Raw genomic sequence first — 12,763 nt, forward strand, 5'->3', positions numbered from 1 at the left:
TTCCACACAGCCGCTGCCCCTTGCTCTTTCCCACCCAAACGTTACATTCAACCTCTTACGAGACCGACCAAATATAGACTGGGAAACAAGACCACACACTTTGTGCATTCGGAATCGAAGGCAGGGCGTCCCTCGCGGCCTTTGCTACCATGGCCATTTGCTACTTCTGCAGAAGCGGCGGTGGGGACGACGACGACGACGACGACGACGACGACGACGACGACGACGACGACGACGACGACGACCGCGAGAGGCTCTGAGATATGTGAGAAATTCATCTATAAAATGTAATTCAGACTGCCTCGTCCCACCTTATGCTGTACCGCTTTGGCAAATGCTTTATCTGCGCCATTCGCCTTAATCACATCTGAGCGTAATTCTTAATAAAACGCTTGTCGCTAATTGTTCGTCATCACAGATACTGTTTGCTATACGGCCACGACGCGCAACTGATTTCCAAAATTCGTCTTCCTCCTCTGAGGATGGGAACTCACGACCCCTGGTTTACTAGACCAGTGCTCTACCACTGAGCTAAAGAGGCGCGGCCTAGCGGTACTCTTGCGTACTTCGTCCTTACGGTCGTCCGGATCATCAGACTTGAGCTGACAACACTTCATATTACCGACTACTATTTGCAGCTATGGCGATCCATTACTGCTTGGCTACACATCTGACACGTAACCGATGTGCTCTCCAAACAACAACACTTGCATTTCAGAACATGTCTTTCACACATGTCTACAAAATCACCTTTACCTTCAAATACAGTTTTCTTGCGACTGACAGAGACGTAGGCAAAGTTAAAAGTTGCTATTTCCATTACATCGCTTTAATCAGAAAAACGGTAATTTACATCTGCAGCGGAACAAAATTCCGTTCCGCCCAGCGTGGGGCTCGAACCCTCGACCTTGGGATAAAGAATATCACGCTCTACCGACTGAGCTAGCCGGCTGCCTTGGTGAATACCTGCCGGTCTAGCACGTCACACAGTACTCGTTTGGGTTGGGTGGTTCCATACAGAATCTCTCTATGCTGCTTAATGTTTTCCTAACGTCACACTCGTCATGTACTTCACTTTTATTTCATAATCATTTCTGAGAGGTAAAGGAATTGCATGACAACCTGCAGAGCTAGTGGCGTCAAAATTAACACACATACTTGATGTGACTCAAAAGCCGAACGAGTTACTTTCCGACGTTGTTTTAGATGTGCAAGTGCCAGTCAAAACTCGCGGTGACGGCACTCTGCCGACCATTTCGCTAGTTAACACCGGTCTTGTTGTGTGTGTTTCAAGCTCAAGAGCATCTCCAAGCAGAAAGTGGTCAACAGAAACATTCAGACGGTTTCGTACTGCTCAATTGCTACATTAAAACGGTATGTTTCTTTTTCAGAACTGGAAAAAAACCGAGCGTGACAGGATTCGAACCTGTAATCTTCAGATCCGAAGTCCGACGCCTTATCCATTCGGCCACACGGTCACTACCCACGAAGTATAACTTGTACACGACTCATCTCGTAACGCTCACACCCCTGAGGAATAGTGTTTTCGTTCCACACAGCCGCTGCCCCTTGCTCTTTCCCACCCAAACGTTACATTCATCCTCTTACGAGACCGACCAAATATAGACTGGGAAACAAGACCACACACTTTGTGCATTCGGAATCGAAGGCAGGGTGTCCCTCGCCGCCTTTGCTACCATGGCCATTTGCTACTTCTGCAGAAGCGGCGGCGGCGACGACGACGACGACGACGACTGCGAGAGGCTCAGAGATATGTGAGAAATTTATCTATAAAATGTAATTCAGACTGCCTCGTCCCACCTTATGCTGTACCGCTTTGGCATATGCTTTATCTGCGCCATTCGCCTTAATCACATCTGACCGTAATTCTTAATAAAACGCTTGTCGCTAATTGTTCGTCATCACAGATACTGTTTGCTATACGGCCACGACGCGCAACTGATTTCCAAAATTCGTCTTCCTCCTCTGAGGATTGGAACTCACGACCCCTGGTTTACTGGACCAGTGCTCTACCACTGAGCTAAAGAGGCGCGGCCTAGCGGTACTCTTGCGTACTTCGTCCTTACGGTCGTCTGGGTCATCAGACTTGAGCTCACAACACTTCATATTACCGACTACTACTTGCAGCTATGGCGATCCATTACTGCTTGGCTACACATCTGACACGTAACCGATGTGCTCTCCAAACAACAACACTTGCATTGCAGAACATGTCTTTCACACATGTCTACAAAATCACCTTTACCTTCAAATACAGTTTTCTTGCGACTGACAGAGACGTAGGCAAAGTTAAAACTTGCTATTTCCATTACATCACGTTAATCAGAAAAACGGTAATTTACATCTGCAGCGGAACAAAATTCCGTTCCACCCAGCGTGGGGCTCGAAACCACGACCCTGTGGTTAAGAATATCATGCTGTACCGCCTGAGCTAGCCGGCTGCCTCGGTGAATACCTCCGGGTTAGCACGTCACACAGTACTCGTTTGGGTTGTGTGGTCCCATACTGAATCTCTCCATGCTGCCTAATGTTTTCCTAACGTCACACTCGTCACGTACTTCACTTTTATTTCATAATCATTTCTGAGAGGTAAAGGAATTGCATGACAACCTGCAGAGCTAGTGGCGTCAAAATTAACACACATACTTGATGTGACTCAAAAGCCGAACGAGTTACTTTCTGACGTTGTTTTAGATGTGCAAGTGCCAGTCAAAACTCGGGGTGACGGCACTCTGCCGACCATTTCGCTAGTTAACACCGGTCTTGTTGTGTGTGTTTCAAGCTCAAGAGCATCTCCAAGCAGAAAATGGTCAACAGAAACATTCAGACGGTTTCGTACTGCTCAATTGCTACATTAAAACGGTATGTACCTTTTTCAGAACTGAAAAAAAACTGGGCGTGACAGCATTCGAACCTTTAATCTTCAGATCCGAAGTCCGACGCCTTTTCCATAATGCCACACGGTCACTGACGACTAAGTACAACTTGTATACGACTCATCTCGTAACGCTCACACCCCTGAGGAATAGTGTTTTCGTTACACACAGCCGCTGCCCCTTGCTCTTTCCCACCCAAACATTGCATTCAACCTCTTACGAGACCGACCAAATATAGACTGGGAAACAAGACCACACACTTTGAGCATTCGGAATCGAAGGCAGGGCGTCCCTCGCCGCATTTGCTACCATGGCCATTTGCTACTTCTGCAGAAGCGGCGGCGGCGGCGGTGACGACGACGACGACGACCGCGAGAGGTTCTGAGATATGTGAGAAATTCATCTATAAAATGTAATTCAGACTGCCTCGGCCTACCTTATGCTGTACCGCTTTGGCAAATGCTTTATCTGCGCCATTCGCCTTAATCACATCTGAGCGTAATTCTTAATAAAACGCTTGTCGCTAATTGTTCGTCATCACAGATACTGTTTGCTATACGGAAACGACGCGCCACTGATTTCCAAAATTCGTCTTCCTCCTCTGAGGACGCGAACTCACGACCCCTGGTTTACTAGACCACTGCTCTACCACTGAGCTAAAGAGGCGCGGCCTAGCGGTACTCTTGCGTACTTCCTCCTTACGGTCGTCTGGATCATCAGACTTGAGCTGACAACACTTCATATTACCGACTACTATTTGCAGCTATGGCGATCCATTACTGCTTGGCTACACATCTGACACGTGACCGATGTGCTCTCCAAACAACAACACTTGCATTTCAGAACATGTCTTTCACACATGTCTACAAAATCACCTTTACCTTTAAATACAGTTTTCTTGCGACTGACAGAGACGTAGGCAAAGTTAAAAGTTGCTATTTCCATTACATCACGTTAATCAGAAAAACGGTAATTTACATCTGCAGCGGAACAAAATTCCGTTTCGCCCGGCGTGCGGCTCGAACCCTTGACCTTGGGATTAAGAACAACATGTTCTACCGACTGAGCTAGCACGCAGCCTCCGTGAATACCTGGCAAACTAGCACGTCACACAGTACTCGTTTGGGTTGGGTGGTCCCATACAGAATCTCTCCATGCTGCCTAATGTTTTCCTAACGTCACACTCGTCAGGTACTTCACTTTTATTTCATAATTATTTCTGAGAGGTAAAGGAATTGCATAACAACCTGCAGATCTAGTGGCGTCAAAATTAACACACATACTTGATGTGACTCAAAAGCCGAACGAGTTACTTGCCGACGTTGTTTTAGATGTGCAAGTGCTAGTCAAAACTCGCGGTGACGGCACTCTGCCGACCATTTCGCTAGTTAACACCGGTCTTGTTGTGTGTGTTTCAAGCTAAAGAGCATCTCCAAGCAGAAAATGGTCAACAGAAACATTCAGACGGTTTCGTACTGCTCAATTGCTACATTAAAACGGTATGTTTCTTTTTCAGAACTGGAAAAAAAAACCGAGCATGACAGCATTCGAACCTGTAATCTACAGATCCGAAGTCCGACGCCTTAGCCATTCGGCCACATTTTTTTTTTTTTTTTTTTTTTTTTAAATCTCATTTTGTTCGCATTTGTTCGTTGAGTCTGCTCGGCGGACGTCGTAAGACATCCGTTAAAGTTCGTTGATGATCGATTAACTCAGTTTTTTTATTACAGAGGGCACGTAACCCTCTGACCGAACACGCTGAGCTACCGTGCCGGCAGGCCACACGGTCACTAGCGACCAAGTATAACTTGTATACGACTCATCTCGTAACGCTCACACCCCTGAGGAAATAATGTTTTCGTTCCACACAGCCGCTGCCCCTTGCTCTTTCCCACCCAAACGTTACATTCAACCTCTTACGAGACCGACCAAATATAGAATGGGAAACAAGACCACACACTTTGTGCATTCGGAATCGAAGGCAGGGCGTCCCTCGCCGCATTTGCTACCATGGCCATTTGCTACTTCTGCAGAAGCGGCGGCGGCGGCGGCGGCGACGACAACGACGACGACGACGACCGCGAGAGGCTCTGAGATATGTGAGAAATTCATCTGTAAAATGTAATTCAGACTGCCTCGTCCCACCTTATGCTGTACCGCTTTGGCAAATGCTTTATCTGCACCATTCGCCTTAATCACATCTGAGCGTAATTCTTAATAAAACGCTTGTCGCTAATTGTTCGTCATCACAGATACTGTTTGCTATACGGCCACGACGCGCAACTGATTTCCAAAATTCGTCTTCCTCCTCTGAGGATAGGAACTCACGACCCCTGGTTTACTAGACCAGTGCTCTACCACTGAGCTAAAGAGGCGCGGCCTAGCGGTACTCTTGCGTACTTCCTCCTTACGGTCGTCTGGATCATCAGACTTGAGCTGACAACACTTCATATTACCGACTACTATTTGCAGCTGTGGCGATCCATTACTGCTTGGCTACACATCTGACACGTAACCGATGTGCTCTCCAAACAACAACACTTGCATTGCAGAACATGTCTTTCACACATGTCTACAATATCACCCTTACCTTCAAATACAGTTTTCTTGCGACTGACGGAGACGTAGGCAAAGTTAAAAGTTGCTATTTCCATTACATCACGTTAATCAGAAAAACGGTAATTTACATCTGCAGCGGAACAAAATTCCGTTCCGCCCAGCGTGGGGCTGGAACCCTCGACCCTGAGATTAAGAACATCATGCTCTACCGACTGAGCTAGCCGGCTGCCTCGGAGAATACCTGCGGGTTAGCACGTCACACAGTACTCGTTTGGGTTGGGTGGTTCCATACAGAATCTCTCCATGCTGCCTAATGTTTTCCTAACGTCACACTCGTCACGTACTTCACTTTTATTTCATAATCATTTCTGAGAGGTAAAGGAATTGCATGACTACCTGCAGAGCTAGTGGCGTCAAAATTAACACACATACTTGATGTGACTCAAAAGCCGAACGAGTTACTTTCCAACGTTGTTTTAGATGTGCAAGTGCCAGTCAAAACTCGCGGTGACGGCACTCTGCCGACCATTTCGCTAGTTAACACCGGTCTTGTTGTGTGTGTTTCAAGCTCAAGAGCATCTCCAAGCAGAAAATGGTCAACAGAAACATTCAGACGGTTTCGTACTGCTCAATTGCTACATTAAAACGGTATGTTTCTTTTTCAGAACTGGAAAAAAACCGAGGGTGACAGCATTCGAACCTGTAATCTTCAGATCCGAAGTCCGACGCCTTATCCATTCGGCCACACGGTCACTAGCGACCAAGTATAACTTGTATACGACTCATCTCGTAACGCTCACACCCCTGAGGAATAGTGTTTTCGTTCCACACAGCCGCTGCCCCTTGCTCTTTCCCACCCAAACCTTACATTCAACCTCTTACGATACCGACCAAATATAGACTGGGAAACAAGACCACACAGTTTGTGCATTCGGAATCGAAGGCAGGGCGTCCCTCGCCGCATTTGCTACCATGGGCATTTGCTACTTCTGCAGAAGCGGCGGCGGCGGCGACGACGACGACGACGACGACGACGACGACGACGACGACGACGACGACGACCGCGAGAGGCTCTGAGATATGTGAGAAATTCATCTATAAAATGTAATTCAGACTGCCTCGTCCCACCTTATGCTGTACCGCTTTGGCAAATGCTTTATCTGCACCATTCGCCTTAATCACATCTGAGCGTAATTCTTAATAAAACGCTTGTCGCTAATTGTTCGTCATCACAGATACTGTTTGCTATACAGCCACGACGCGAAACTGATTTCCAAAATTCGTCTTCCTCCCCTGAGGATTGGAACTCACGATCCCTGGTTTACTAGACCAGTGCTCTACCACTGAGCTAAAGAGGCGCGGCCTAGCGGTACTCTTGCGTACTTCGTCCTTACTGTCGTCTGGGTCATGAGACTTGAACTGACAACACTTCATATTACCGACTACTATTTGCAGCTATGGCGATCCATTACTGCTTGGCTACACATCTGACACGTAACCGATGTGCTCTCCAAACAACAACACTTGCATTTCAGAACATGTCTTTCACACATGTCTACAAAATCACCTTTACCTTCAAATACAGTTTTCTTGCGACTGACAGAGACGTAGGCAAAGTTAAAAGTTGCTATTTCCATTACATCACGTTAATCAGAAAAACGGTAATTTACATCTGCAGCGGAACAAAATTCCGTTCCGCCCAGCGTGGGGCTCGAACCCTCGACCCTGAGATTAAGAACATCATACTCTACCGACTGAGCTAGCCGACTGCCTCGGAGAATACCTGCGGGTTAGCACGTCACACAGTACTCGTTTTGGTTGGGTGGTTCCATACAGAATCTCTCCATGCTGCCTAATGTTTTCCTAACGTCACACTCGTCACGTACTTCACTTTTATTTCATAATCATTTCTGAGAGGTAAAGGAATTGCATGACAACCTGCAGAGCTAGTGGCGTCAAAATTAACACACATACTTGCTGTGACTCAAAAGCCGAACGAGTTACTTTCCGACGTTGTTTTAGATGTGCAAGTGCCAGTCAAAACTCGCGGTGACGGCACTCTGCCGACCATTTCGCTAGTTAACACCGGTCTTGTTGTGTGTGTTTCAAGCTCAAGAGCATCTCAAAGCAGAAAATGGTCAACAGAAACATTCAGACGGTTTCGTACTGCTCAATTGCTACATTAAAACGGTATGTTTCTTTTTGAGAATTGGAAAAAAATCGAGCGTGACAGCATTCGAACCTGTAATCTTCAGATCCGAAGTCCGACGCCTTATCCATTGGGCCACACGGTCACTAGCGACCAAGTATAACTTGTATACGACTCATCTCGTAACGCTCACACCCCTGAGGAATAGTGTTTTCGTTCCACACAGCCGCTGCCCCTTGCTCTTTCCCACCCAAACCTTACATTCAACCTCTTACGAGACCGACCAAATATAGACTGGGAAACAAGACCACACACTTTGTGCATTCGGAATCGAAGGCAGGGCGTCCCTCGCCGCATTTGGTACCATGGCCATTTGCTACTTCTGCAGAAGCGGCGGCGGCGACGACGACGACGACGACGACGACGACGACGACCGCGAGAGGCTCTGAGATATGTGAGAAATTCATCTATAAAATGTAATTCAGACTGCCTCGTCCCACCTTATGCTGTACCGCTTTGGCAAATGCTTTATCTGCGCCATTCGCCTTAATCACATCTGAGCGTAATTCTTAATAAAACGCTTGTCGCTAATTGTTCGTCATCACAGATACTGTTTGCTATACGGCCACGACGCGCAACTGATTTCCAAAATTCGTCTTCCTCCCCTGAGGATGGGAAGTCACAATCCCTGGTTTACTAGACCAGTGCTCTACCACTGAGCTAAAGATGCGCGGCCTAGCGGTACTCTTGCGTACTTCGTCCTTACTGTCGTCTGGATCATCAGACTTGAACTGACAACACTTCATATTACCGACTACTATTTGCAGCTATGGCGATCCATTACTGCTTGGCTACACATCTTACACGTAACCGATGTGCTCTCCAAACAACAACACTTGCATTTCAGAACATGTCTTTCACACATGTCTACAATATCACCTTTACCTTCAAATACAGTTTTCTTGCGACTGACTGAGACGTAGGCAAAGTTAAAAGTTGCTATTTCCATTACATCACGTTAATCAGAAAAACGGTAATTTACATCTGCAGCGGAACAAAATTCCGTTCCGCCCAGCGCGGGGCTCGAACCCTCGACCCTGAGATTAAGAACATCATGCTCTACCGACTGAGCTAGCCGGCTGCCTCGGAGATTACATGCGGGTTAGCACGTCACACAGTACTCGTTTGGGTTGGGTGGTTCCATACAGAATCTCTCCATGCTGCCTAATGTTTTCCTAACGTCACACTCGTCACGTACTTCACTTTTATTTCATAATCATTTCTGAGAGGTAAAGGAATTGCATGACAACCTGCAGAGCTAGTGGCGTCAAAATTAACACACATACTTGCTGTGACTCAAAAGCCGAACGAGTTACTTTCCGACGTTGTTTTAGATGTGCAAGTGCCAGTCAAAACTCGCGGTGACGGCACTCTGCCGACCATTTCGCTAGTTAACACCGGTCTTGTTGTGTGTGTTTCAAGCTCAAGAGCATCTCAAAGCAGAAAATGGTCAACAGAAACATTCAGACGGTTTCGTACTGCTCAATTGCTACATTAAAACGGTATGTTTCTTTTTGAGAATTGGAAAAAAATCGAGCGTGACAGCATTCGAACCTGTAATCTTCAGATCCGAAGTCGGACGCCTTATCCATTGGGCCACACGGTCACTAGCGACCAAGTATAACTTGTATACGACTCATCTCGTAACGCTCACACCCCTGAGGAATAGTGTTTTCGTTCCACACAGCCGCTGCCCCTTGCTCTTTCCCACCCAAACCTTACATTCAACCTCTTACGAGACCGACCAAATATAGACTGGGAAACAAGACCACACACTTTGTGCATTCGGAATCGAAGGCAGGGCGTCCCTCGCCGCATTTGGTACCATGGCCATTTGCTACTTCTGCAGAAGCGGCGGCGGCGGCGGCGACGACGACGACGACGACGACGACGACGACGACGACCGCGAGAGGCTCTGAGATATGTGAGAAATTCATCTATAAAATGTAATTCAGACTGCCTCGTCCCACCTTATGCTGTACCGCTTTGGCAAATGCTTTATCTGCGCCATTCGCCTTAATCACATCTGAGCGTAATTCTTAATAAAACGCTTGTCGCTAATTGTTCGTCATCACAGATACTGTTTGCTATACGGCCACGACGCGCAACTGATTTCCAAAATTCGTCTTCCTCCCCTGAGGATGGGAAGTCACGATCCCTGGTTTACTAGACCAGTGCTCTACCACTGAGCTAAAGAGGCGCGGCCTAGCGGTACTCTTGCGTACTTCGTCCTTACTGTCGTCTGGATCATCAGACTTGAACTGACAACACTTCATATTACCGACTACTATTTGCAGCTATGGCGATCCATTACTGCTTGGCTACACATCTTACACGTAACCGATGTGCTCTCCAAACAACAACACTTGCATTTCAGAACATGTCTTTCACACATGTCTACAATATCACCTTTACCTTCAAATACAGTTTTCTTGCGACTGACTGAGACGTAGGCAAAGTTAAAAGTTGCTATTTCCATTACATCACGTTAATCAGAAAAACGGTAATTTACATCTGCAGCGGAACAAAATTCCGTTCCGCCCAGCGCGGGGCTCGAACCCTCGACCCTGAGATTAAGAACATCATGCTCTACCGACTGAGCTAGCCGGCTGCCTCGGAGATTACATGCGGGTTAGCACGTCACACAGTACTCGTTTGGGTTGGGTGGTTCCATACAGAATCTCTCCATGCTGCCTAATGTTTTCCTAACGTCACACTCGTCACGTACTTCACTTTTATTTCATAATCATTTCTGAGAGGTAAAGGAATTGCATGAGAACCTGCAGAGCTAGTGGCGTCAAAATTAACACACATACTTGATGTGACTCAAAAGCCGAACGAGTTACTTTCCGACGTTGTTTTAGATGTGCAAGTGCCAGTCAAAACTCGCGGTGACGGGACTCTGCCGACCATTTCCCTAGTTAACACCGGTCTTGTTGTGTGTGTTTCAAGCTCAAGAGCATCTCCAAGCAGAAAATGGTCAACAGAAACATTCAGACGGTTTCGTACTGCTCAATTGCTACATTAAAACGGTATGTTTCTTTTTCAGAACTGGAAAAAAACCGAGCGTGACAGCATTCGAACCTGTAATCTTCAGATCCGAAGTCCGACGCCTTGTCCATTCGGCCACACGGTCACTAGCGACCAAGTATAACTTGTATACGACTCATCTCGTAACGCTCACACCCCTGAGGAATAGTGTTTTCGTTCCACAAAGCCGCTGCCCCTTGCTCTTTCCCACCCAAACCTTACATTCAACCTCTTACGAGACCGACCAAATATAGACTGGGAAACAAGACCACACACTTTGTGCATTCGGAATCGAAGGCAGGGCGTCCCTCGCCGCATTTGCTACCATGGCCATTTGCTACTTCTGCAGAAGCGGCGGCGGCGGCGACGACGACGACGACGACGACGACGACGACGACGACTGCGAGAGGCTCTGAGATATGTGAGAAATTCATCTATAAAATGTAATTCAGACTGCCTCGTCCCACCTTATCCTGTACCGCTTTGGCAAATGCTTTATCTGCGCCATTCGCCTTAATCACATCTGAGCGTAATTCTTAATAAAACGCTTGTCGCTAATTGTTCGTCATCACAGATACTGTTTGCTATACGGCCACGACGCGCAACTGATTTCCAAAATTCGTCTTCCTCCCCTGAGGATTGGAACTCACGATCCCTGGTTTACTAGACCAGTGCTCTACCACTGAGCTAAAGAGGCGCGGCCTAGCGGTACTCTTGCGTACTTCGTCCTTACTGTCGTCTGGGTCATGAGACTTGAACTGACAACACTTCATATTACCGACTACTATTTGCAGCTATGGCGATCCATTACTGCTTGGCTACACATCTGACACGTAACCGATGTGCTCTCCAAACAACAACACTTGCATTTCAGAACATGTCTTTCACACATGTCTACAAAATCACCTTTGCCTTCAAATACAGTTTTCTTGCGACTGACTGAGACGTAGGCAAAGTTAAAAGTTGCTATTTCCATTACATCACGTCAATCAGAAAAACGGTAATTTACATCTGCAGCGGAACAAAATTCCATTCCGCCCAGCGTGGGGCTCGAATCCTCGACCCTGAGATTAAGAACATCATGCTCTACCGACTGAGCTAGCCGGCTGCCTCGGAGAATACATGCGGGTTAGCACGTCACACAGTACTCGTTTGGGTTGGGTGGTTCCATACAGAATCTCTCCATGCTGCCTAATGTTTTCTTAACGTCACACTCGTCACGTACTTCACTTTTATTTCATAATCATTTCTGAGAGGTAAAGGAATTGCATGACAACTTGCAGAGCTAGTGGCGTCAAAATTAACACACATACTTGATGTGACTCAAAAGCCGAACGAGTTACTTTCCGAAGTTGTTTTAGATGTGCAAGTGCCAGTCAAAACTCGCGGTGACGGCACTCTGCCGACCATTTCGCTAGTTAACACCGGTCTTGTTGTGTGTGTTTCAAGCTCAAGAGCATCTCCAAGCAGAAAATGGTCATCAGAAACATTCAGACGTTTTCGTACTGCTCAATTGCTACATTAAAACGGTATGTTTCTTTTTCAGAACTGGAAAAAAACCGAGCGTGACAGCATTCGAACCTGTAATCTTCAGATCCGAAGTCCGACGCCTTATCCATTCGGCCACACGGTCACTAGTGACCAAGTATAACTTGTATACGACTCATCTCGTAACGCTCACACCCCTGAGGAATAGTGTTTTCGTTCCACACAGCCGCTGCCCCTTGCTCTTTCCCACCCAAACCTTACATTCAACCTCTTACGAGACCGACCAAATATAGACTGGGAAACAAGACCACAAACATGGTGCATTCGGAATCGAAGGCAGGGCGTCCCTCGCCGCATTTGCTACCATGGCCATTTGCTACTTCTGCAGAAGCGGCGACGACGACGACGACGACGACGACGACGACGACGACTACCGCGAGAGGCTCTGAGATATGTGAGAAATACATCTATAAAATGTAATTCAGACTGCCTCGTCCCACCTTATGCTGTACCGCTTTGGCAAATGCTTTATCTGCGCCATTCGCCTTAATCACATCTGAGCGTAATTCTTAATAAAACG

The 12,763-nt window shown here is 47.0% G+C and overlaps 1 non-coding gene across 1 annotated transcript; it reads right to left on the bottom strand.

Moving 5' to 3' along the window:
- Positions 1 to 1,405: 1,405 nt before the first annotated feature.
- Positions 1,406 to 1,478, bottom strand: Trnar-ucg (transfer RNA arginine (anticodon UCG)). Its single transcript has one exon. It is a non-coding gene; the product is annotated as a tRNA-Arg (tRNA).
- Between the last annotated feature and the right edge of the window lie 11,285 nt (positions 1,479 to 12,763).

Source organism: Schistocerca gregaria, chromosome 1, assembly GCF_023897955.1.
Source record: "Schistocerca gregaria isolate iqSchGreg1 chromosome 1, iqSchGreg1.2, whole genome shotgun sequence".
Taxonomy (NCBI): domain Eukaryota; kingdom Metazoa; phylum Arthropoda; class Insecta; order Orthoptera; family Acrididae; genus Schistocerca; species Schistocerca gregaria.